This window comes from Schistocerca gregaria, chromosome 4 (assembly GCF_023897955.1).
Source record: "Schistocerca gregaria isolate iqSchGreg1 chromosome 4, iqSchGreg1.2, whole genome shotgun sequence".
Lineage (NCBI taxonomy): Eukaryota > Metazoa > Arthropoda > Insecta > Orthoptera > Acrididae > Schistocerca > Schistocerca gregaria.
Genome location: NC_064923.1, coordinates 49038504 through 49064843, shown reverse-complemented (window position 1 = coordinate 49064843; position 26340 = coordinate 49038504). Strand labels below are relative to the sequence as shown.

The following is a 26340-nucleotide window of genomic DNA, read 5'->3' as shown; positions in this document are numbered from 1 at the left end:
TAAAGAGGCACACATATTGTAATAATTTAACAGATGGATGTAGGTAAGCTTTAACATCAGAAGTAATCAGGATTCAACACTGGGCTGAGGATCTGATCTAGAGGGAAACATTGCAGTTTTCTGTTTGGTCCACAACCTCAATCTTCAAACAAATTTATGGCCGTAAAGTGTAACGCAGTGCTTAGATAATCTGTGATGAAGGATCTGGAATTCTAATAGTGTGAAGCTTATGTATCTGTATAGAATGAGGTGACAGACGTCATGGGGTACCTTCTAATATCATGTCAGACTTCCTTTTGCCCAGCATATTGCAACTCGAAGTGGCATGGAATCAAATAGTCACTGGAAGTCACCTACAGAACTACTGAACCAGCTGTCTCTACTGTCACCCATAAACGCAAAAATGGTGCTGGTGCAGGATTTTGTGCATGAACTAACATCTGGATTATGTCCCATAAATGTTCGATGGGATTTATGCTGGGCATCTAGGTGGCAAATCATTTGCTCAAACTGCTCAGAATGTTCTTCAAACCAATTTCGATCTGTGGCCCAGCGACATGGTGCATTGTCATTCATGAACATTCCATTGTTGTTTGGGAACATTAAGTCCATGAATGGCTGCAAATGGTCTCCAAGTAGCCATACGTAACCAGTTCCAGTCAGTGATTGGTTTAGTTGGACCAGAGGATCCAGTCTATTCCATTTGAACACAGCCCACTCCATTATGGAGCCACCACCAGCTTGTACAATGCCTTCTTGAAAATTTGGGTCCACGGCTTCATGGGATCTGTGCCACACTTTAACCCTACTATCAGCTCCTACCAACTGAAATCAGGACTCATCTGACAAGGTTGTGATTTTCCAGTCATCTAGGGTCCAATTAATATCGTCGAGTTCAAGAAAGGCACTGCAGGTGATATAGTGTTAGCAAAGGCACACGCATTGGTTGTCTGCTGCCAAAGTTGTCTGCTGCTATAGTCCATTAATGCCAAATTTCGTCCACACACTGACTTCTGCAGTTACTTCCTGCAGTGTCAACTGTCTGTTAGCACTGTCAACTCTATGCAAACATCGCTGCCCTCAGTCATTACATGCAGGCCATTGGACATTGTGTTGTCCACAATGAGAGATAGCGTCTTAAATCTGGTACTCTCAACAAACTCTTTACGCTGTAGCTCTCAGAATACTGAATTTCCTAATGATTTCCAAAACAGAATGTCCTACGCATCTGGCTCCAACTACCATTCCATGTTCAAAATTGTTGATTTCCATCATGCAGCCATAATCACATCAGAAATCTTTTCACATGAATCACCTGAGAACAAATGACAGCTCCTCCAATGCCCTGTCCTTTTATACCTTTACATGTTACCAACATACATACACAGGGTGTTACAAAAAGGTGCAGCCAAACTTTCAGGAAACATTCCTCACACACAAATAAAGAAAAGATGTTCTGTGGATGTGTGTCAAGAAACACTTAATTTCCATGTTAGAGCTCATTTTAGTTTCGTCCACCTACGCTCAATGGAGCACGTTATCATGATTTCATACGGGATACTCTACCTGTGCTGCTAGAACATGTGCCTTTACAAGTACGACACAACATGTGGTTCATGCACGATGGAGCTCCTGCACATTTCAGTCGAAGTGTTCGTATGCTTCTCAACAACAGATTCGGTGACCGATGGATTGGTAGAGGTGGTCCAATTCCATGGACTCAACGCTCTCCTGACCTCAACCCTCTTGACTTTCATTTATGGGGGCATTTGAAATCTCTTGCCTACGCAACCCGGGTACCAAATGTAGAGACTCTTCGTGCTCGTATTGTGGACGGCTGTGATACAATACGCCATTCTCCAGGGCTGCATCAGGGATTCCATGCGACGGACGGTGGATGCATGTATCCTCGCTAACGGAGGACATTTTGAACATTTCCTGTAACAAAGTGTTTGAAGTCATGCTGGTACGTTCTGTTGCTGTGTGTTTCCATTCCATGATTAATGTGATTTGAATAGAAGTAATAAAATGAGCTCTAACATGGAAAGTAAGCGTTTTCGGACACATGTCCACATAACATATTTTTCTTTCTTTGTGTGTGAGGAATGTTTCCTGAAAGTTTGGCCGTACCTTTTTGTAACACCCTGTATGTGCATATTGCTATCCGATGACTTTGTCATCTCGGTGTATGAGTTTGTGCTTCATCACGTATCACTTAAAAGATGACTGTAAGAGGAAGAACCACTGGAAAATGCAGATAAGATGTCAATTGTTAATACTGCACAGTTATCTTAAGTCAACCTTTCTCTTCTGAACCTATTTTGTATTATACACAATAAGCAGCTGTGACTCAACCAAAATCCCAATTGTGTGTCACAACCCATTCGAAAGGGGCAGGATGGATGAGGACAGTGACTAACCCTTTCCCTGTTCCCATTCCAGCACTATACAGCTGTCATTCCGCCATCACACCCAGTCTTTTTACTTCTCTCCTTTTCGGCTACCCCTCTCCAAATCTCACCAGCCCTCCGTCAAACCTGCAGCACTTCACTGTCAGCCACCCCCACCACACTATCCCTCCCCTCCCCGCCCTAGCCTCCTCCTCACTCCCACCCAGTCACCACTCCCATCAAGCAGTGCTGCTGCTCGCAATGTGGTTTCAGTTGCCTGAGGCTGCAATCACGTGAGAGTTGTGTTTGTGTTGTCTATTGCTGACGAAGGCCTTAATGGCTGAAAGCTTTATTTGTGACAGTCTTTTTGTTGTGCCTATCTGTGACAACTCAGCATCTTCACTACATGGTGAGTAGCAACTTTCCTTTTCATAATATTGTTGCATCATCAGGGTTTTTTCCCAGCAATTTGGAAGTTTCATTTATTTCCAGTTTAAGTTCCTATGTAGTAATGGTGGTGCACAGAACATGATCCTCCAACATGAGATTAAATGAAATTTCTTAAGGGTTAATGGATGGTGGAACAAATGTGTCTGCAGATTATTCTATCCAGCCTGTGCCTGCACCTCCAATGACACAAGTGTGTTTCCTATTTCTGAGCTACTTCATTCTTTGCTGCTTTTCTGTCATGTTAGCAACATGGTTGAATGAGGCACAGAATGACTCCCAAATGTCTCTGGCATTGTATCAAGAATTGTTTGATCCTAGCTTAATCATAAATGCAGTTTCAGTAACTTTTCTCATAATGCTGATCATATTAAACCAATGACTCCAGAGTAATTCTGGGTTGCACCACATTGTATGCTCACTTCTGCAGGGCAGCAATCTGTTTTCTCTGGAATGGATATAGAATCTGACATCTAATGCATCCACAAAACAGTCAAACATCATACATCCAACTATAAAAACAAGATGGGGAGTGAAACTAATCATTATCTCTTTTTATCTGTGTCAAATCTGGAATTGAAGCAGTGAGTTTGATGTCAAAGTAATCAGAATCAGATAATCATCCGTGATCGGGTATTCCAAAACTTCCCAGTCATTTGTCAGAGTGAGAAATGGAGAATGTGGGAAAAGATCACGCACTGAGTTAATTTGACGAACGTACCACCATGGGCAAAAGGTTGTTTAAGAATACAAGGTTTAGACATTCTGTTAATAAAAAAAATGCTGTACCAGTTTGGTCAGCTGTCTGGAAGCTCCAGATTCCAGAATGACAATTATGACTTATGCAAACTATGTTAATTGCTGAATTTGAGAAAATGAATTTGAGAATGCATCATTTCATCTGACTTTACCATCAACTCTAATGCAATACAACTGCACATGAAGTAACTCGTCCTCACAAAACCAGTCCTGGAAACTGCAAATTGTGTGAACAGGGGTCCTGTTCTCTTGGAACACAGGTAGTTTTATGCATGCTGCATTAAACTGAACTGATGTTCATACTGTAGACAATACCATTAATCACTGGTAAGCTATAGTTTTGTGGATGAATGCGCTCTTGCCACACTGCTCGATAAATGGTATGTACCACATGAGCATGCCTTCTCTGTCAGAACTCGTTGACAATGTATCCAATTTGTCATGACAAAGATCCAGAGGATTAACTCCTATAAGTGGTCTGACATTTAGATCTAGTTGACTTTTGACATGCTGATTTATTAATACTACAAAAAGTTTGTGCAAGTCATCAGTTAGGTCTTGATTATGAAAGGTGTAGGTGAAAATAATTTGAGTCCTCTCTTATATCCCAAGTTCCTTTATTTTGTACAATTTTGCTTCTAGGCATCCTCATTCTTTCATTTTCAGTGCTCATCTCCGGTCAGTTATGGTTACATCCGCAGCATGATGTCAATTTGCTTGATGCACTCTAGTTCACTGAAAAGTGGAACACTTTTGCCTAATTCTTTTTGTAGTGAACTTGGCCTAATATGACTGTCATGATTGTGTCAGTAAGTTTGCAGAAGCTTGGAGCCCTGTCCAAAGTTTCCACCGTGCTCAAACACCCCACTAAACCTGGTGAGTTACTGACAAGTGAGAAAACTAAACAGCATATCACTCCATCTTCAGGCCACAAGTGGCCCATTGGGACCATCAGACCGCCATGTCATTCTCAGCTGAGGATGCGGAGAGGAGGAGGCGTGTAATAAACACATCGCTCTCCCGATCGTTATGATGGCTTTCTTTGACCAGAGCCACTACTACCTGGTCGAGTAGCTCCTCAGTTGGCATCATGAGGCTGACTGCGCCCAGAAAAATTACAACAGCACATGGCGGCCCGGATGGTCACCCATTGAAGTGTTGGCCAGGCCCGACAGCGCTTAACTTCGGTGATCTGGGGGGAACCAGTTTATCCAATGCAGCAAGTCAGTTGCCAATTAACTGCATAACAATAAATTGAGTATGATTAACACAGTACCTCTGACAAAATCAAGTCTACAAACTTCAGTAGCTCAACAGTAACTGCGTAGCATACCACGCTCACAAGTGATGTACATACCACCACTTCTAGAATTAACCCAAATAATTCTAAATGATCCAAGTACTAACTTGGGTGGTGACTTCTACAGACTGGCATTTAGTGGCCAAATTAACAATGAATAGTTATGTAGGCCATCTCAAATCTATAAGTCAAAGGTATGCAAGAATTGGAAACTCCATGTAATTTGTGATAAAGAGAAGTAAAAGGCATAAATAACAACAATCATTTATACCTCAAAGCAAACAAGACTGCACATGCATTCTTCAGGCATATTACTCTTTTAAGATATAGTGAAGTCTCGTTCACCCACATCTGATCACTGATTCCTTACCTTAAAATAGTCCATTCAGTGTCATTTGCCACCTGTATAGCTTTGATTACTAAAATCAAAAGCATTCAGCAGATCTCAGAATCATAGTTAACATAGCTACCTCCTTGAATTGATAATGTAAATGTAAAATTTCGTCCTGCTTCCAGTACCAATCTGATATATCCTGCAATTTCTTGTACCGTTGTATACTGTGAGATGATAAGAGTGTCATTATTTACTGTGGCCTATACTGGGTTAGTTTTCTTATTTTTTCATAGATCTCTCCAGTCCTTTTGTCAGCAGAATGTGTTAAAAAAGGTAGTAGTAGTAGTAGTAGTAGTAGTAGTAGTAGTATCAGTTTTAAAGTATTACAATAGTAAATCATAAAAATGTGGATAGCAAATAACGTAAAAAACTGGACCAAGTCAACCACTGAAAACACACTAAATACTCTGTAACAACAACGACGAACTTGTGAAGTGATGAATGTATCACACCTCAAATACAGTTTACTGGTAGGCCCTCTCACATCAGCATGAATCTATGCTTTATTGTTCAATTTTCAAGTTGTCGTTAGATTTGGCAACTTTATCCCTTTAGAACAGTCAAGAAGTGCATCATGGTCGACTGGTAAGATTTCAATAACTGCAGCTTACATTCTTACCCACTCTTTCATTGATACACAACTCTATCTCTATTAGAAGGTCACTAAATGCAGGGTAATGACCCATCAAATTAGTGTTCACATTACAAGCATCATAAGCAAGAACATCTGCAAGTTCCTTACCCCAGATTCCCAACTGTCATGCCATTCAGGAGAATGGACATATTGCTACCTTTGCAAGTGTAACATTATGTATCAATAATATGTTCTCCTATTGTCTACTAACCCAAAACTGCTTTAAATTGTGCAAACATTAAATGTTTACAATAATACAGATGAGTGAGACTTTTCAATATTTTTTGAAGATTTTCTGGAACACTTCTCCAAGCACATGCAATTTGTGCCCATCCATATGAAATTCATGTAATATAGAAATCAGGATGGTCAATCATACAGAAGACATGGGGGGGGGGGGGGGGGGGGGAGAAAAGAAAAGAGAGAGAGAGAGAGAGAAAGAGAAAGAGAAAGAGAGAGAGAGAGAGAGAGAGAGAGAGAGAGAGAGAGAGAGAGAGAGGAGGAGGAGGAGGAGGAGGAGGAGGAGAAGAAGAAAGAAAGAAAGAAAAAGATAGGCTAGCTTTGTAAATAGCAGTAAAAGTGCAAGTGTCCAAGTGTCTTCTAATGGGTTAGCCAAAGTTTGCAGTGACACTTTGACCAGTGATGTGATTGTATCGTCTTATGCGATGTCATGGTGGTGCAGCATACCTGAAACGGATCGTGTTTGCTCAGGACATGTGGAGTACAAAGTGGCATTCTCTAGTGAGGAATGTTTATTTTCGAAAGTGTTTGTGAGTGATGTTAGTGATGCACTGGCCTCTGTCAGTGTTGTTTGTGAGAACAAATTTGGAAGAGTTTGTGACCGGCCTGTTAGTGAGCTATTTTGATGCTGGCACTTTTGTGCAATTTTCACATTTGGAATTGTTACTGTGTGTGTTGTTTATGGTTGGAGATTTAATTTTATGTTTTGTTTTTTGTTCATTGTTGATATGACAACACAGTTCACAATAGTTTTCTACATGCACAATGGCGGATGATGTGGACGATGATTAAATTCCTACAGTTATTTGGTTTAATTGATAAGTATGTGAAATGTCAATTTGTGGAGAAGGTATGAGATTGATCAAAATTGCTGCATTTTTTTACCAGTGATCAGTACATGCGGTAATGGTGTTTGTGGGACAACACATGATATTCTATTCAGAGGAGTTCCTTGTTTGATAAGTCCAGGCTGGCTGTCCGAGACATTGTGACAAACCATTTTGGTATTGCCAGCTATGTATATAGACTGACTAGCATGTTTTTACTTCTTTATTAATATGTAAGGCATGTGTGTTAGTGTGTATAACTGTGTGTTTCTTGTGTATCAGAATAGTTCATGCAATTTTTTTATGAAGTTTTGGGATGTTGTTGGTGTTGTTGTTGTTGGTAACACTGTTGGGCTGAGATTGGTACATACTATGGAATTTGTTTGGAGAGGTTAGGTTTTCAATATTAATTATTTGAGCACATTTGGTTTGTGGTATTGTGGAGTTTGTTTTAGCTATATCCAGGGTAATTACAACTGAAGTTCCAGTTTCAAAATGCTGTATAAAAAGAACTATTGCTCGTAGACGTCAAATTTGAACTGAATATAGTTCAAGGGGGAAATATTATGGGAGGGGGGATTAATGAAAATTTTACCACTAGATGGCACTGTAACTGTCAATATACAGAAAATAAAAGATGTGGGGCACACGGCTGTTCCTCAATTTTCATCTGAGATGCTCAGCATTAGTAACTGAATGCTGGATTGTGCACTGCTGGTAAAGCTCTTTTACAAGAATGGTGACTGCCAGTAGCTATGCAGAAGTTTAGGATACCCAAGTGTATGAAAAAAAGGTGTTGGTCTGCTGTTTGCCAAAGGTCTGGAAAAACTGATTTCAAAATTTGAAGAGACGGGTCTTCGTAAGTGCTATGTGGCAGAGGGAGAAAGACAAATGATCTAACATCAGCAGCAGATGTGGCCACAGCATTCCAAAAGAGGCTGAGGAATGGTGTGCAAACACAGTGCACAGGGAACTGACCAACCCTGGGGCATGCCTGTGAGCATGGGGCATAAAATTCTACAAAACATCCTGCAATGCTATCCACACAAAATTACCCACTTCATACTGACCTGCCAGTAAGACAAACATCTGCTCTAGAGTTTCGTGGTTGAATGGAAGTGGACAATGAATAGCTGTGAAATATTCTGTGGACAGACAAAGCCCAATTACATTGCCAATATATTTCCAGAATAGCAGAATGTGGGAAATGGAATATCTACTCACACATCAATCAGTGCTGCCTCATTCTGCAAAGGTAGCTGTGTAGTGTGGGTTGACAGCACCATTTAGAGTAGGGCCATATTTCTTTGAGGACATGGGTCCTGCAGGTCCTGTTGCCCATACAGCCATTGGTAAATGCTATGAAAGTCTTCTGCACACAAACATTATTCCAACCTTTCAACAGCATCATCGTGTTGGTAGGGGATGGCACAGTCAGTGAAGCAGTTGCTGCAGAGGCATTCAGGAAATGCTAGAATTATTTGCCGCAATTTCTCTACAGTCTGACCATCCAGATCACTTCATCTTAATCCATGTGACTTCTGGCTATTGAGTTATCTGAAAAGCTCCATGTCCAGTCCTCTGACTGCTAGTGTAGCTGAACTGAAGGCACACATTACGCAATGCATTCTAATTGTGGACACTGAGAAGATCCAATTTTTTTATATCAACTTCTGGCAGAAAATGATGTATACATAATGGACTTGTCTTTCACCAGTCTAATAAAAATGGTTCAAATGGCTCTGAGCACTATGGGACTTAACATCTGAGGTCATCAGTCCCCTAGAATTTAGAACTAACTAACCTAAGGACATTACACACATCCATGCCCGAGGCAGAATTCGAACCAGTGACCGTAGCGGTCGTGTGGTTCCAGACTGTAACACCTAGAACAGCTCAGCCACTCCGGCCGGCTCAGCACTCTAATAACAAAAAGTGAGGTTGCTTTCTATACAGATTTTGGCCTCAGGACAAGTAAAACTCAATTTTTCCCATTCAATGTGGTACACTTATCTAATTAACAGTGCCACAACTGATGAATGCCAAACTTGTGTGGTCATGCACTTTGTACAGCATAGCCAGTTTCATGTGCAATTGACACTGTATCTGTCATAATGCTATTAATTTGCCATTTGTAGGCAAATTCATTTACATTATGACGCTTACAGCACCATTTAGTAGAGAGATTATCATTAATTTTTTTTGTTTCCATAACGCCTCCCCCTTCTTCTATAACATTCGATTAAAATCTGACATTATTCTGAGCAGCAGTTCTTTTTTCTACAGCGTTTTGAAACTGGAACAACTTTAATTATAATAACCCTGTAGCTCAAGTGAAATGTCAGATACATGATTTGTCAAGTTGTACGAGATTTTGCAATATCATGGATTTCATTAGAGGTATATTGGTCAAGTGAAGTATCCAGTATTGGGTTTTTGAGCCATGTGTATGCTTGTGGTATCGTGGACTTTGTCTAAGCCAGCCCATATAGGTCAAGGGAAATTTCTGATACCAGTTTTTTGCAGGTCTTGCTGACAGTTGAGGATTTTGATTGCTTGATTGTTGCATTAGTATGTGTTCTGCTATGTTTTCATTATTAGGACTGTTATATTTATTTTGTCCACATCCACAACCACCTAATTCAAACAGTTAACCCACTAATTTTATTGTATTTCTGCAGTTAAATATTACTATTATTTGTATCTGCTTGCATGTGTAATAAGTGACGTCATGATCACCATACAGTATACACTTGAAATAGGAGTGTCCAGCTGATGGGTGGTGCCACAATCTGTGTTTTTGTCCTGCCATCTAATAAAAGATGTTGTTAGCTCTGATCCACATAAGGAGATCCAAATTCAAAGTTGCTCTGTCTATTTTTGTTTGACCACAATATTATTATTTGTCAGCTAAGTTCAGAAAATTATGTATTTGCAATTGTTTCCAAAACTACTGCTGATTAATGTATTAGCCACTGTACAAAGAAATAAAATTTTCCCAAGAAGCTCAAAATTCAGTTTTTGCTGTACTAAAAGTTCATCAACTGAAACAGATTAAAAGGCATCTTCAAGATAAGAATTTAGAAAATTAGTGTTGTTCCACACTGTTTGCTAAGTGTACAGGGCAAGCCTCTATTGTCACGAAGAGTAACTGCAAAAGTATGATAGGAGCTGAAAAGTTTGTTGGGCAAATGTTGCGACAGGCCAATGGGGGCCATAATATAATATTGGTTTTTTGTTGCTAGGTGGGGTCGCATCAGAGATATGAAGCTCAACTTTGCTTTTTTTTTTTTTTTTTTTTTTTAAATGGGATGCTATAATTTGGTGCTTATTTTCTGATAGTGGCTATCGAGACGAATCCAATGATGTGTAACAGTAAGATCTTTGAAGGGAATCCAATGACGTGTAACAGTAAGATCTTTGAAGGTCAACAAAAGTCAAAAAGGTGGCATGAACGTCCATTTACAGAGGGTGCTCAAAGTCATGACCAGTGGTATTAATGCAGTGCTGCAATCTTTTTATTATGTGAGTGGTATTTCTTATCACATCTGCACTTATTGAAGCAAATGCTTCGACAATTCTCTCTTGCATATCTTCAGTAGTAGTTAGAACATCTTAATAAACAATGTCTTTTACTACTTGCCGCAAGAAAAAAAATCCAGAAGCGCTAAGTCTGGCAAACGAGCCAGCCACAGCACATCACCTTTCCATCCAATCCAACAATTTGTGAATTGTCCCTGCAACTCATTTCCAGCCATCAGCGAAAAATGTGCAAGATACCCATCATGTTGATAGCACATTCTGTTCTTTTATCCTAAAGGTAGTTCTTCCAATAACAGACCTAATGTTTCTTGCATGAATGTGGTGTACTTCCTACCATTAAGATTTCCTTTGATGAAACAGGGGTCTATAATTCCATCCTCCAGAATCCCACACCATACATTCACATTCACCAACCACGGCTTTTGTATGCAACTTGCTGCAGCCAACATGGATTTTCAGTGGCCCAATAATGCATGTTACGCAAATTAACATTTCCATAGTTCATGAATGTAGCCTCGTCAGTAAATAAAATCAAATTAATAAATGGGTCATCCCTATGAAACTGAAGAATGAGAAGCAAATTGATCTGTTCTTCAAAAGAATGCATTATTCACATTCACTTGATTTGACGATTCTAGTCTTACCGTTTCTATTAGTGTTGTATTGCGAAAACCGTCAAATGGTGTGTACATGTCAATGGCACGATAGATGGATAAACCGTATTCAGCGAATATTTACTATCTGCATGATATACGAGAGAGAATCGTCAGAGCTTCAATAAGTGTCAATGTTATAAGGAATATCACTCAATCCGTAATAAGATGATTGCAGCACTGCACTGATACCAATGGTCATCGCTTCCAACACCTTCTGTAAATGGACGTTCATGCCACCTAAGTGACCTTCATATCTCTGACGCAACCCCACCTAGCGACAAAAAACCAACATCATATTATGGGCCCCATTGCCCCACGTAACATTTGTCCCACAAACTTTCTGAGTTATTCTAGGTGGCAACAGTTAGGGACACTCCCTGTATAGTAAGGCACTGAAACAGTACTGTCAAGATCACTGTTGATCAAAATAAACATCCTCCTTTAACATATCAGATAATACCAATACCTGTAAGAAAATGGCACTACTGCATCTTTCGTTGTCTGTATACTACTTTTTATTGTACAACAATAATTCCCATGGGAGCACACAGCCATCCCACCCTCCCCCACTCAAGGAAAATTCTGACAACTCAGCAATGCAAACAGCATAAGAGCATGTTGTAAACAATATAGCACCTGAAAAACCGATGAAACAGAACAGCCAAGCCAGCAGAATCCCAACTAAATACCGGTGGATTATACTTCCTGATCACCCTCGAAATTTAGAGGAAGTTACAGAATTACTCACTGTTATAAAACAGAGCAGCATATTTTAAGGTACAGTAAGTAGAAAAAACACTTACAGAACAATTGTTGAGATGGTTACAAAGGAGAAAGTAAAGCTTTTTTCAACTATTCATTAGTATCATTCATAATACAAAACATATTCAGATATTTCCGAAATTTGGTTTCCAAGTTCACGTCTCTTTGCCCAGGGACATGGTCAATACTACACAATGATCTCTTCTATGCATTAGCATATTTGTTGATGTTTGAGTAACTGGTATAGGATATGCAGTTAATTACGAAGTATGTGTTTGCTATCACTCTCTCCATATTCCACCCATTAAGTCTCCTGATCCGTGGTTCTAGGCAACTGTTACATAGCTCTTCCCGCATCCCACACCTCCCTGCCTCCTTTCCCTTTGTCCCTCTTGTTTCACTTTAATTTCAGAAGGAGCTACTGGCCCTGAAACAGGTTTGCCAGTAAACAACATATCAGTAACATAGAATCATCATTTTAGGACACTAAAGTGCAACATAAAGAAGTGCTGTTTCTACCTAGGACAATGAAGCATATACTATGCAGAGACAGATTAAAATATATTGATAGTGTGACAATTACCTGCACCTCATAATCTAAAAGGGTTCCTTCATAAATGTATGGCAACAGAAAATTGTAGGCCAGTAGAACACTGCTTACATCTCCTACCCATTAAAAATATTTAGGAAGAATGAAATAAAACTTAGGTTGTAAAATGCGTACAATATGGTTTTCAATTCCTCCAAAACAAAACTTCAAACAGAACAATAAACATAAAACATCAATTAATATTAGTCACAGACACTTCCAAATGTTTCAAAAAACAATTTCTTTGCAAACTTTGAGAAAGCCATTGTGTTCACCTAGAAAATCCTAAACAAAGCATAATCAAATACTCATAAATTAGGGCCTTTTTTTCAATAATCAATGGCATAAATAAATTTCACATAATCTTTTACAGCACAAACCTTCACTAAACAAGATGTCACAAGCCATCAGCTGTGCTATCTTGCACAAAAGCAGTTGTGATTGCCTAGGGGTCTGACCAGGAATTTGAGGCAAGGAAAAAAATATATATGTGCTTCCAACTTGAGAGCAATTGACAAGAAACCATCAGACACTTACCCTGCACCCCACAGTCTGTTGGACAAGTAATAGACACTGACCAGTTATGGTGCAAAGCAACAAATAATGCCTTTACAGAGTGGCCAGAATGTTTTCCAATGGGTTCTTGCAAATACAGAAGCGTCCGATTCCACCCGATTCTTTGACATATGACGTCACAAATACGGTGGAAGCGACCATACAGCACGACTCCAATATGGCGCCTATGATGTCATTACATAAACATGGCAACAAACACGAAAATACATTGAAAAACCAACTCACACACATTCCACAAAAAACCTAATGACACTAATGGGACAAGTGTGGGAAATTGGGGGTGGGAGGGGGGGGGGGGGAGAGACAAAGTAAATATAAACAAATTTAGACACACACCACCATACCAAATCACACAAATCAACAACAAAAACTAACACAAAACTCCCCAAATTCCACTAAACACAATATCCTCTGGAACTGGACACTTCCCTTGACCCCCCACACACAACCACAAACCAACGAAAAAATACACAACAAAAAGGAAGACCCAACCTACCCACACCCCACCCCCCCCCCCCCAACCCAACCTCCCCCCTCACCGAAAAATAAAATACCAATAAACAAAAACCAAACACAAAATAAAAAATCTCAATCACACACTACAACTCAACAAAAACTGCAACAAAATAGATCCTCTACAACCAAATCACAAACCAATCTCCCCCCCACCCCCCCCCACACACACACACACACACAAACAGTACCAACAAGGCCGATCGGTAAGACTAGCTCCGACTGGCAGGAACTGCACATTACTGGGAACTGAATGGCTTCATACTAGCAGAGCCAATCCATTACAGATACATGCAGGCAGGTCAATGAACCATGGACCTTGTCGTTGGTGGGAAGGCTTGCGTACCTCAGTGATACAGATAGCCGTACCGTAGGTGCAACCACAACAGAGGGGTATCTGTTGAGAGGCCAGACAAATGTGTGGTTCCTGAAGAGGGGCAGCAGCCTTTTCAGTAGTTGCAAGGGCAACAGTCTGGATGATTGACTGATCTGGCCTCGTAACAATAACCAAAACGGCCTTGCTGTGCTGGTACTGCGAACGGCTGAAAGCAAGGGGAAACTACGGCCGTAATTTTTCCCGAGGGCATGCAGTTTTACTGTATGATTAAATGATGATGGCGTCCTCTTGGGTAAAATATTCCGGAGGTAAAATAGTCCCCCATTCGGATCTCTGGGTGGGAACTATTCAAGAGGATGTCATTATCAGGAGAAAGAAAACTGGTGTTCTATGGATCGGAGCATGGAATGTCAGATCCCTTAATCGGGCAGGTAGGTTAGAAAATTTAAAAAGGGGAATGGATAGGTTAAAGTTAGATATAGTGGGAATTAGTGAAGTTCAGTGGCAGGAGGAACAAGACATCTGGTCAGGTGAATACAGGGTTATAAATACAAAATCAAATAGGGGTAATGCAGGAGTCGGTTTAATAATGAATAAAAAATAGGAGTATGGGTAAGCTACTACAAACAGCATAGTGAACGCATTATTGTGGCCAAGATAGATACAAAGCCCACGTTTACCATAGTAGTACAAGTTTATATGCCAACTAGCTCTGCAGATGACGAGAAATTGAAGAAATGTATGATTAAATAAAAGAAATTATTCAGATAGTGAAGGGAGAAGAAAATGTAATAGTCATGGGTGACTGGAATTCGTCAGTAGGAAAAGGGAGGGAAGGAAACATATGGATTGGGACTAAGAAATGAAAGAGGAAGCCGTCTGGTAGAATTTTGCACAGAGCATAACTTAATCATAGCTAACATTTTGTTCAAGAACCATGAAATAAGATTGTATACATGGAAGAAGCCTGGAGATACTGACAGGTTTCAGATACATTATATAATGGTAAGACAGAGATTTAGGAACCAGGTTTTAAATTGTAAGACATTTCCAGGGGCAGATGTGGACTCTGACCACAATCTGTTGGTTATGAACTGTAGATTAAGACTGAAGAAACTACAAAAAGGTGGTAATTTAAGGAAATGGAACCTGAATAAACTGAAAGAACCCGAGTTTGTACAGAGTTTCAGGGAGAGCATAAGGGAACAATTGACAAGAATGGGGGAAAGAAATACAGTAGAAGAAGAGTGGGTAGCTTTGAGAGATGAAGTAGTGTAGGGAGCAGAGGACAAGGTAGGTAAAAACACGAGGGCTAGTAGAAATCCTTGGGTAACAGGAGAAATATTGAATTTAATTGATGAAAGGAGAAAATATAAAAATGCAGTAAATGAAGCAGGCAAAAAGGAATAAAAATGTCTCAAAAATGAAATCAACAGGAAGTGCAAAATGGCTAACCAGGGATGGCTAGAGATAATGTAAGGATGTAGAGGCTTATCTCACTAGGGGTAAGACAGATACTGCATACAGGAAAATTAAAGATACCTTTGGAGAAAAGACAACCACTTGTATGAATACCAAGAGCTCAGATGGAAACCCACTTCTAAGCAAAGAAGGGAAAGCAGAAAGATGGAAGGAGTATATATAGGGTCCATACAAGGTCGATGTACTTGAGGACAATATTATGGAAATGGAATAGGATGTAAATGAAGATGAAATGGGAGATATAATACTGCATGAAGAGTTTGACAGAGCACTTAAAGACCTGAGTTGAAACAAGGCCCCGGGAGTAGACAACATTTCATTAGAACTACTGACATCCTTGGGAGAGACAATCCTTACAAAACTCTACCATCTAGTAAGCAAGATGTGGGAGACAGGCGAAATACCCTCAGGCTTCAAGAAGAATATAATAATTCCAATCCCAAAGAAAGCAGGTGTTGACAGATGTGAAAATTACCGAACTATCAGTTTAATAAGTCACAGCTGCAAAATACTAATGCGAATTATTTACAGACGAATGCAAAAACTGGTAGAAGCGGACCTTGGGGAAGATCAGTTTGGATTCCGCAGAAATGTTGGAACACGTGAGGCAATACTGACCCTACAAGTTATCTTAGAAGCTAGATTAATGAAAGGCAAACCTACGTTTCTAGCATTTATAGACTTCGAGAAAGCTTTTGACAATGTTGACTGAGATACTCTTTTTCAAAGTCTGAAGGTGGCAGGGGTAAAATACAGGGAGCGAAAAGCTATTTACAATTTGTACAGATACCAGATGGCAGTTATAAGAGTCGAGGGGCATGAAAGGGAAGCAGTGATTGGGAAGGGAGTGAGACAGGGTTGTAGCCTCTTCCCGATGTTATTCAATCTGTATATTGGGCAAGCAGTATGTAATATTTACTAAAGAAAATCCTTATACTTGAATGCGCCTGTGATGCAGTTGCAGATTACGAATTCATAGGTCGTGGGTTAGATCTCTAGTCACATCATTTTCAGCTTTCGCAGTCTTTGTTAACGCAAAAAATGCTGAACTGATTTAGAGCACACGTTACACTATAGATCTCCGCTTAACTGGCTAGGTAACCATATTCCAAAGTCGAAGGAAGGCAACAGCAGACCACCTCCCCACCTCCAATAGGACGATGTTTAATAAAGCACTGTGGTGTGTCCAAACCAATCTTGGGGTTCATGAGAGCTTTACTACTTCTGTATTTGATCAGCGTGAGAGTCAAGAATTCAACTAAAATGTGATAAGCGTTCGTACCGGACCCCCCCCCCCCCCCCCGAAATCTTAATTAGGCTGACAAAGTGATTTGTAGTATAGTCCGAGGTCCAAGTGTAGTTGCAGCTCATTGGATCAGCCTTACAATTTTCCTGCTAGCTCATCTCCTTTCGATAAAATAAAAAAAAAATTGTCTTACTGTATCATTGATGCGGGTACCACAAAATGTAAATTGTGTGTATGTAATAGAAAATTGAACATCACTGCCCATGGGCAATGAGTAAACATCAACGTATTACCACTGTACCCAATTTCGTTGATGACTGTCCACAATATCCATGAGCGCTCACTCATTCTCTCACATTGTTGAATGTATCATATCCGCAATACATACGATTCGTCAAGTCACGAATCCAAAATAATTTACTAGCCGAAACCGTGAAGTTCGTATTCGATGTGAAAGAAATCATCAAATTTTGTTCACTCTTACCTTCCCTCTAATTATTTTCCCGTCTCATTTTAGTTCAAATGAGCGAATCCATATAATCTTTGTCATAAATACACGCTGTGTCTATTGACAGCACACAACAAGGAACTGCAGAGACAATACACTTGTTGGAATTCAATTCACCATAAGCTAAAAAGTTTCTGCTAAACGCAAAAGTTGCCACAAGTGGTTCGTCGTTCCGAAATTCCTTCCTCGGCATCTATTCTGCTTGCATTCAAATTCTGCATCACCAGAGATGTAACTAGCATCACAACAAAAGAAAATTCAAAGTTGTTAAGCTGTGGGGGCTCGGAAAAAATTCTGCCAAATCGCAAATCAGAAACGATCAAAACCAACAATAAAGTTAGTGTGAATCCACTAATATATTTTTTGTGCTGCCTAACAACAGCTGCTTGAAAGATCAGAAAATTAATTATTTCTCTAATAATTTAATAAGAAACTGACCATGAACAGAAACGCAAGTTTCCTATCTTAATCAAGATATGACTGTCCGAAAGAAGCTGCATAAATATTCAGTCAGGTCTCGAAAAGATTTCAAAGTGATGCAAAGACTGACAGCTTGCCTGAAATGTTACGTAAAATTGTGTACTTTCAAAAACGAAAAGGTATAGGTTACTATAATCTCAAGTGCGTCATAGTGCCAATCGGCACAAATAGCAACATCTGTGGTAACACTTTGTAGCGATATGAAATGAAATTATCCCTCAGGCTCAGTCGTGGGTAAAGAAGGTGGTTAACTTCGGTTTACTGGTAGAAAACTGGGTAAGTGGAATCAAGGTTAAACGATACAAAAGTACATTTAAGAAAGATGTCAAAGCAGCAAAGCAAATGACAAATAATAAATTAATCTTAAAACATGAGAATAAATCAAAGGCAATGTGGTTAGCCGTAAAACACGAATTAGGTATCAAAGCCTCTAAACATGGAATTAGTACAATTAAGCTTGAAGATGAGATCATTGTAAATCCGGCTCAAATTTGAGAATGCTTCAATGAGTTCTTCATTAATGTAGTGAAACCAGAGGTTAATGTTACAGATTATGAGAACAATGTATGTCCTTTTGGACTAAATCATAATTGTGAGCAGACCGAGCGAGGTGGTGCAGTGGTAAGCACACTGGACTCGCATTCGGGAGGACGACGGCTCAATTCCACGTCCGGCAATGCGGATTTAGGTTTTCCGTGATTTCTCTCCAGGAAAATGCCGGGATGGTTTCTTTGTAAGGGCACGGGCGACTACCATCCCCATCCTTCCCTAATCCGATGAGACCGATGACCTCGCTGTTTGGTCTCTTCTCCTAAACAACCCACCCCAACCCAGAATTCTGAATGCCTCACAAAATTCAAAACAGTTTTAACAATACATGTAGAAAAAATTATATTACAACTAAAAAACGAAAATTATCCAGGTTGGGATAGAATACCAGCAAAAGTCCTTAAATTTGTGTGTAAAATAATAGGATACCCACTATCTAAAATAATAAACCAATCCTTTGAACAAGGAAGCTTCCCAGAGGTGCTGAAGTATGTCAAGAGAGAATATGGGAAATTATCGTCCCATCCCCCTCCTTCCAGTCCTATCAAAAGCCTCTGAAAATGCTGCTGCTATGCAGATTCGAAATTTTTTGGAGAAATATGATATTATTACAGAAAACCAATTTGGACTGCAGTGTGGCAAAAGTACTATTGATGGAAGTAACAAGTTTATCGATCAGCACATCAATAGACAACCATAATAAAGTTGAAGGAATGTTTTGCGATCTCACAAAAGCCTTTGACTCTGTAAATCATGCACTGCTCATCTATAATCTTGACAAGTATGGGATCAAGGGTAATGTTCTAAATTGGCTTACTTCATACTTATCAAATAGGAAACAAAGAGTTATTGTCTCATCAAATGGAGCAAATTACTATTCAAAATGGAAAACAGTAGCCCAAGGCGTCCCTCAAGGCTCGATTCTAGGATCTATTTTGAGTTTGTTGTATGTTAATGATTTAACGAATAATATAAATGCTCCGTCGATTTTCTTTGCAGATAAACACAATGAACAAACTAGAAACATGGTTCAAACTGAATGGATTAAGATTGAACATCCCCAAAATCCACATAGTCCAACTCAGAACAAAACAGTCAAAGCCCCAATAAATTAAAATAACTCATAAAAATCAAGATATATAAGAATTGGATTCTGTGAAGTTTTTAGGGTTAAACCTAGATAAAAATTTAAACTGGAATAAACATGATGACTACCTGTTAAACAAATTATGTAGCTTTGCATTTGCTATGAAAATATTAGCTGCTGCAACAGACATGAATACAAGGAAAATTGCGTACCACCGCTACTTTCAATCAGTTGTAAGGTATTGTATTATTTTTTGGGGAAATTCAAGCACTATATTGCGCATACTAAAGTTACAGAAAAGAATAATAAGGAACATGTGTGCCACCCATCCAAGGTTATCATGTCTCCCACTATTTGAAAAACAATCGTCATTAACAGTTCCCTCCTTATACATCTATGATATTATCATCTTTCTACACAGCAATTTCGAGTTATTCGAGAAAAACTGTTTCAGTCACACATATAACATCAGAAACAAAGACAATTTTATGCTTCCCACTCATCGCTTAAACCTATATGCACAGTCTCCTCAATATATGGCAATGAAAATTCATAACTAGCTAAAAGGAAAGAATGCTCTGAGTATGAACCTAGAGACACTGAAAACAAAGCTATATGATATACTTCTCAAACGCCGCTACTACACTGTTGATGAGTTCATGAAGGATGAACTGAACATTTGACCAGGATGAATTTACATATTGTCTTGTGTGTAAACGTAGCTGCCCTTCACAAAAGGGAGGAATAAAAAACAAAAGTTTATATTAATGTAAAAATTCTTTGTACCAATTAGGCCTAAGTTGTGTTATCCATTTTTTTGGCGTATCTCCTGTACACTAATCATATGATTAGAAATGTTATGAGATGAATAAAACACTATTCACTATTCACTAGTCTACAAAGGAGATTGCTTACAAATCACTTGTATGAAGACATCTAGAATACTAGGCAAGTGTGTGGAACCCACACCTAACAAGACTACCAGGAGATATTGAACATATACGGAGAAAGGCATTACTATGAATGGTCACAGGTTTGCTTGACCCGTATTTGTCCCATGGGAGAGTGTCACAGAGATGCTAAAGACACTTGGAAGACTTTTGAAGACATGTAAACTATTCTTAATAAGCCTACTCACAAAATTTCAATAAATGGCTTCAATTGATGACTCTACAAATATGTAGCACTCACATAAGGATCTTGAGGACAAGAGTGGATTAATTACAGCACACACAGACATTTAAATACTCATTCTTCCCATGCTCTAAGTGAATGGAACGGAAACAAGCCCTAATAACTGATACAATGGGACATACATACCATCTTCCATGCACATAATAATGGTTTGCGGAATGTACAAGGAGAGACAAAGAGAACTCTACAACTTTGGCGTGATATAGAAACTTATTGAGGTAACTTACAGAATCGGTAGATGTGTAATTTTGTAGCAAACAATCTCAGGTTCGCTTCACGTAGTGCCTGGGTACCCATTCTGCCACGAAGAGCGCCAGCGTACTGCACAGTTAAAATGGCTACTTCCATTGGTGCAGAGAATGCTCACTGTCTTTTTTTGGTTTCATGAAACCGACTTTGCAAAACTGTTCAGCGTAATTTTCGCACAGAATGCGCTAAATAACCTCCAAGCAGGCCTACAATTTACTCTTGGCACAAGAAGTTTGTTGATACGGTTTGTTCACTGTGACATGATAAGTCACCGGTTCGTCATCGTGTTGGTAACGATGTCGAGCTGGTTACGGACAGCTTTGCCTGCAGTCCACAAAAATCAACGTGACTTGTGTCTCGCAAGACTGGCATTCCACAAAAGACTGTTTCGTGAGTACTGCCCAAAGACGTTTACACTTGAAACCATAGAGATTCACAATGACGAAGTACATAACTGGTGTAGATAGGGTTGGTTGCTCGTGGGGAATTCTGTGTACAAATATTGTATTGGATAGAGGACAAAGAGACATTCATGAACACAATAATCTTCAGCAATGAGTCAACACTACATATCAGTGACATGGTGAACACCCACAACTGCAGAATATGGGGCAGTAAAAATCCATATACAACCCTGGTATGCGTTCATGACAGTCCCAAAGTTCATGTATTTTCTGCCCTTAGAAAACTGAAAGTGTACAGCTCTTTCTTCTTCATGGTGAAAACATTTGTACTGTGTATCTGGATATACTGGAAAACTTTTAAATTGCATAGAACAATGAAGAAATCCGAGATGGAATGGTTTACTAAAAGCACCTCATTTTCTCAAGGAAGTTCGGGCTTTTCTCGATAATCGCTTCCCAGATCGCTGGATTGGTCATGAAGGACCAATTGCATGGCCACCTCGCTCTTCAGAGCTGACACCACTGGATTTCTTTCTCTGGGGTTTCATTAAAGAGCGTCTGTATGTTCCTCCTCTACCAAACACTTTAGCTGATCTGAAAAATAGAATCTACGCTGCTATTGCCCATATTACGCCCGATTTGTTGCGATGGTTGTAGGAAGAAACTAATTACAGGTGGAAAGTTTGCCGCATCACAAATAGCTGTCACACTCAACCAAAATGACACTTGACACTGTTATGTGAAACTTGGAATTCGTGCCAGAGTTTAGTCTTATTTATCTGTAGGGTGTGTAAGTAGGCTGTTTGGTTTTTTTTATTGGTAACGCCGCCACCACGTAGCGCTCTGTATGAAAAATCACTGGCTGTGCTGTGTGCAGTCAGTGGCTGGTTGGCATTGTTGTAATACTCGCCATTGTAGTGTTGGGCGGCTGTATGTTAACAGCGCGTAGCGTTGCGCAGTTGGAGGTGAGCCGCCAGCAGTGGTGGACGTGGGGAGAGAGATGGCGGAGTTTTGAAATTTGTAAGACTGGATGTCATGAACTGCTATATATATTATGACTATTAAGGTAAATACATTGTTTGTTCTCTATCAAAATCTTTCATTTGCTAACTATGCCTATCAGTAGCTAGTGCCTTCAGTAGTTTGAATCTTTTATTTAGTTGGCAGTAGTGGCGCTCGCTGTATTGCAGTAGTTTGAGTAACGAAGATTTTTGTGAGGTAAGTGATTTGTGAAAGGTATAGGTTAATGTTAGCCAGGGCCATTCGTTTTAGGGGTTTTTGAAAGTCAGATTGCGTTGCGCTAAAAATATTGTGTGTCAGCTTAAGTACAGTGATGCACAATTTTTCTAAGGGGATGTTTCAAGTGTAACAATTCCTGCAGTACAATAGTGGAAAAGACTGTTTCGTTTTATTTAGTAGTGCCTCAATCGACTTTTGAAGAACCACACCAGTTATGGATACTATTTGTATTAACAATTGTATCAGTTGTACACAAAGCACTGATTTTTCATGTAGATAAACGTTATGATAAAACGTCTGTGCTCCAATTTCTTTCAGCCACATTACTTCAATAACAGAAAATGTTGTTCCTCTCTGTTTTCTATTAGGAATGACTACTTCTGTATATACCACACCAGTGTCAGAACAGTTTTTGCCTTTTAAAGAAAATATTAGGGTAGCAGGACCATTAATGCATGAGAGCAACAGCATTGTCTCCCACCTACTATTACTCACTGAAGCCTGTGAAGTATCTGTGCTTGCTCAAGCTAAGTTTAACATAGTGAAATGAACAGTAAAGTGAATATTTAAAAAGTATGATGCCTCTTCAAGTACAGAACACAGCTGTTATAATTCTCAGCTATCAGTACTATCTACATAAGCCCATCCATATTTATCATAAAATAACAGCTATGTGTGTATGTTATAGGAGCAGACCAGGAATCTAGTTAATGAATCTACATGGTTGTAGCATACAGGACTGACTGCCTGGAGTTGTATGTTTTTATCTTTCCTTGAATATCAAGTTATTTTCTGTGTCCTCCATTATATCAGATTACAGCTAGCTGATGGTACCATTTTTCTGAAAGTGATGACTTATTATGACTATTTAATGTAACAAAAAGTTTGGTAGAATACTAATGGCTAGAGTTCACTCAGCCACATTTATAGCAGAAAATATTGTTCACTCTTATCTCCCATTGGGCAACAACTTTCCATCTTACAGAGAATGCTTCAGAGCAAAAAAAATCATGCACCACCTAGAATTATTCCTATAAATATATAAATTATTTGAGCTTACTCGAGCTAAGATTAACACAATAAAATTAACAGGAAAGACTATCTTTTTAAGAAAGCTGTAGGATATGGCTGTTGTGTTTTCAGTTATTAGTATTATCCAAACAACTACATCCATATTTATTATAAAGTAATTGTTATCTGTGTATCATAAGAACATAGTTACTTATCATTCAGCTGACAGGGAATATTTAGTTATTGAATCTACATAATCATAACAGTAGATGGAGTGGCTAGCAAGTTACGTTTCAAAATTTCTCTCGAATTGTCAAATTGCCTCATGTCATTTTTTTGTTTCCCTCAGAAATGACCGTTCCAGCAATGAAGCAGCTACTATTGACAATCAAATATTTCGCTCTGGTGGTTTTTCTGTGTCCATTGGAGGTTTCATTGGTATTGACAAGGGGGCTGCCAGCAGGATTGTTAAAAGGATGTACATGACACTGGAGAACATCCACAAGAGACAATTTTGTTAATTATTTCATTTCTGTGATAATAATAATAATAATAATAATAATGTCATGTGATGACTGCCTCCTGTCGGGTAGACCGTTTGGCTGGTGCAAGGCTTTCGAGCTGACGCCACTGTGGCGACTTGCCCGTCGATGGGGATGAAATGATGATGATTAGGACAACAAAACACCCTGTCCCTGAGTGGAGAAAATTTCTGACCCAGCCGGGAACTGAACCTGGACCGTTAGGATTTGACAGTCTGTCGCGCCGACCACTCAACTACCGGGAACGGACATTTCTCTGATGTAATTAAGTGAAAAAAAATTAAATGCACATACACTCCTGGAAATGGAAAAAAGAACACATTGACACCGGTGTGTCAGACCCACCATACTTGCTCCGGACACTGCGAGAGGGCTGTACAAGCAATGATCACACGCACGGCACAGCGGACACACCAGGAACCGCGGTGTTGGCCGTCGAATGGCGCTAGCTGCACAGCATTTGTGCACCGCCGCCGTCAGTGTCAGCCAGTTTGCCGTGGCATACGGAGCTCCATCGCAGTCTTTAACACTGGTAGCATGCCGCGACAGCGTGGACGTGAACCGTATGTGCAGTTGACGGACTTTGAGCGAGGGCGTATAGTGGGCATGCGGGAGGCCGGGTGGACGTACCGCCGAATTGCTCAACACGTGGGGCGTGAGGTCTCCACAGTACATCGATGTTGTCGCCAGTGGTCGGCGGAAGGTGCACGTGCCCGTCGACCTGGGACCGGACGGCAGCGAACCACGGATGGAACGCCAAGACCATAGGATCCTACACAGTGCCGTAGGGGACCGCACCACCACTTCCCAGCAAATTAGGGACACTGTTACTCCTGGTGTATCGGCGAGGACCATTCGCAACCGTCTCCATGAAGCTGGGCTACGGTCCCGCACACCATTAGGCCGTCTTCCGCTCACGCCCCAACATCGTGCAGCCCGCCTCCAGTGGTGTCGCAACGGGCGTGAATGGAGGGACGAATGGAGACGTGTCGTCTTCAGCGATGAGAGTCGCTTCTGCCTTGGTGCCAATGATGGTCGTATGCGTGTTTGGCGCCGTGCAGGTGAGCGCCACAATCAGGACTGCATACGACTGAGGCACACAGGGCCAACACCCGGCATCATGGTGTGGGGAGCGATCTCCTACACTGGCCGTACACCTCTGGTGATCGTTGAGGGGACACTGAATAGTGCACGGTACATACAAACCGTCATCGAACCTATCGTTCTACCATTCCTAGACCGGCAAGGGAACTTGCTGTTCCAACAGGACAATGCACGTCCGCATGTATCCCGTGCCACCCAACATGCTCTAGAAGGTGTAAGTCAACTACCCTGGCCAGCAAGATCTCCGGATCTGTCCCCCATTGAGCATGTTTGGGACTGGATGAAGCGTCGTCTCACGCGGTCTGCACGTCCAGCACGAACGCTGGTCCAACTGAGGCGCCAGGTGGAAATCGCATGGCAAGCCGTTCCACAGGACTACATCCAGCATCTCTACGATCGTCTCCATGGGAGAATAGCAGCCTGCATTGCTGCGAAAGGTGGATATACACTGTACTAGTGCCGACATTGTGCATGCTCTGTTTCCTGTGTCTATGTGCCTGTGGTTCTGTCAGTGTGATCATGTGATGTATCTGACCCCAGGAATGTGTCAATAAAGTGTCCCCTTCCTGGGACAATGAATTCACGGTGTTCTTATTTCAATTTCCAGGAGTGTATATGGAATAATGCAGAGTCTGGCAGAAAAATGTAAACACTCTTCGTCAGGCTCTATCGAGATATCGATATTATCGTTCATTTTGAGTTACAAGTGTGTTGTAGTATGGTCTTTGGCCCAATAGATGTAAGTTCTTCCATCTCAGTTTGAGAAAACAAGATGCGTGGAGCATGCTTGACATTCAAACAACGAAAATGTTTTGTGAAGTGGTTTTCAAGTTTGATAACGCTGTTGAAGTGCAACGTCAGTCGAGGCGGGAGTTTGGAAGGGAACCGCCAACCCACCTAACAATAAAACACATCACTGTCAATTTTGAATTGCATGGAACAATTTGTGATATTCACAAAGGAAGATCAAGAAGACAGTGTACAGCTAGAAGTCCTGTTTTGTAGGCTCTCGTGCTGGAAACGTTTGTCAATTTTCCACAGAGGTATGCTACACTATGTGTACATTAAGTGGGGGTTAGCAGGATAAGTGTACGATGGCTCCAATGGCTCTTAACACTATGGGACTTAACGTCTGAGGTCATCAGTCCCCTAGAACATAGGACTACTTAAACATAACTAACCTAAGGACATCACACACATCCATTCCCGAGGCAGGATTCGAACCTGCGACCGTAGCGGTCGCGCGGTTCCAGACTGTAGAGCCTAGAAGCGTTCGGC

General features: G+C 40.4%; 1 protein-coding gene across 2 annotated transcripts in view; it reads right to left on the bottom strand.

Annotated features, from left to right (window-relative positions):
* Window positions 1-17506, bottom strand: part of LOC126267533 (glutamic acid-rich protein-like) — a 477667-nt gene extending 460161 nt beyond the window's left edge. The window contains exon 1 of one of the 2 annotated variants that reach the window (XM_049972835.1): window positions 17180-17506. The gene's annotated coding sequence lies outside the window, so the exon portion shown is untranslated. The remainder of the gene's footprint in view (window positions 1-17179) is intronic. The other variant, XM_049972834.1, reaches the window with a different exon arrangement.
* Between the last annotated feature and the right edge of the window lie 8834 nt (window positions 17507-26340).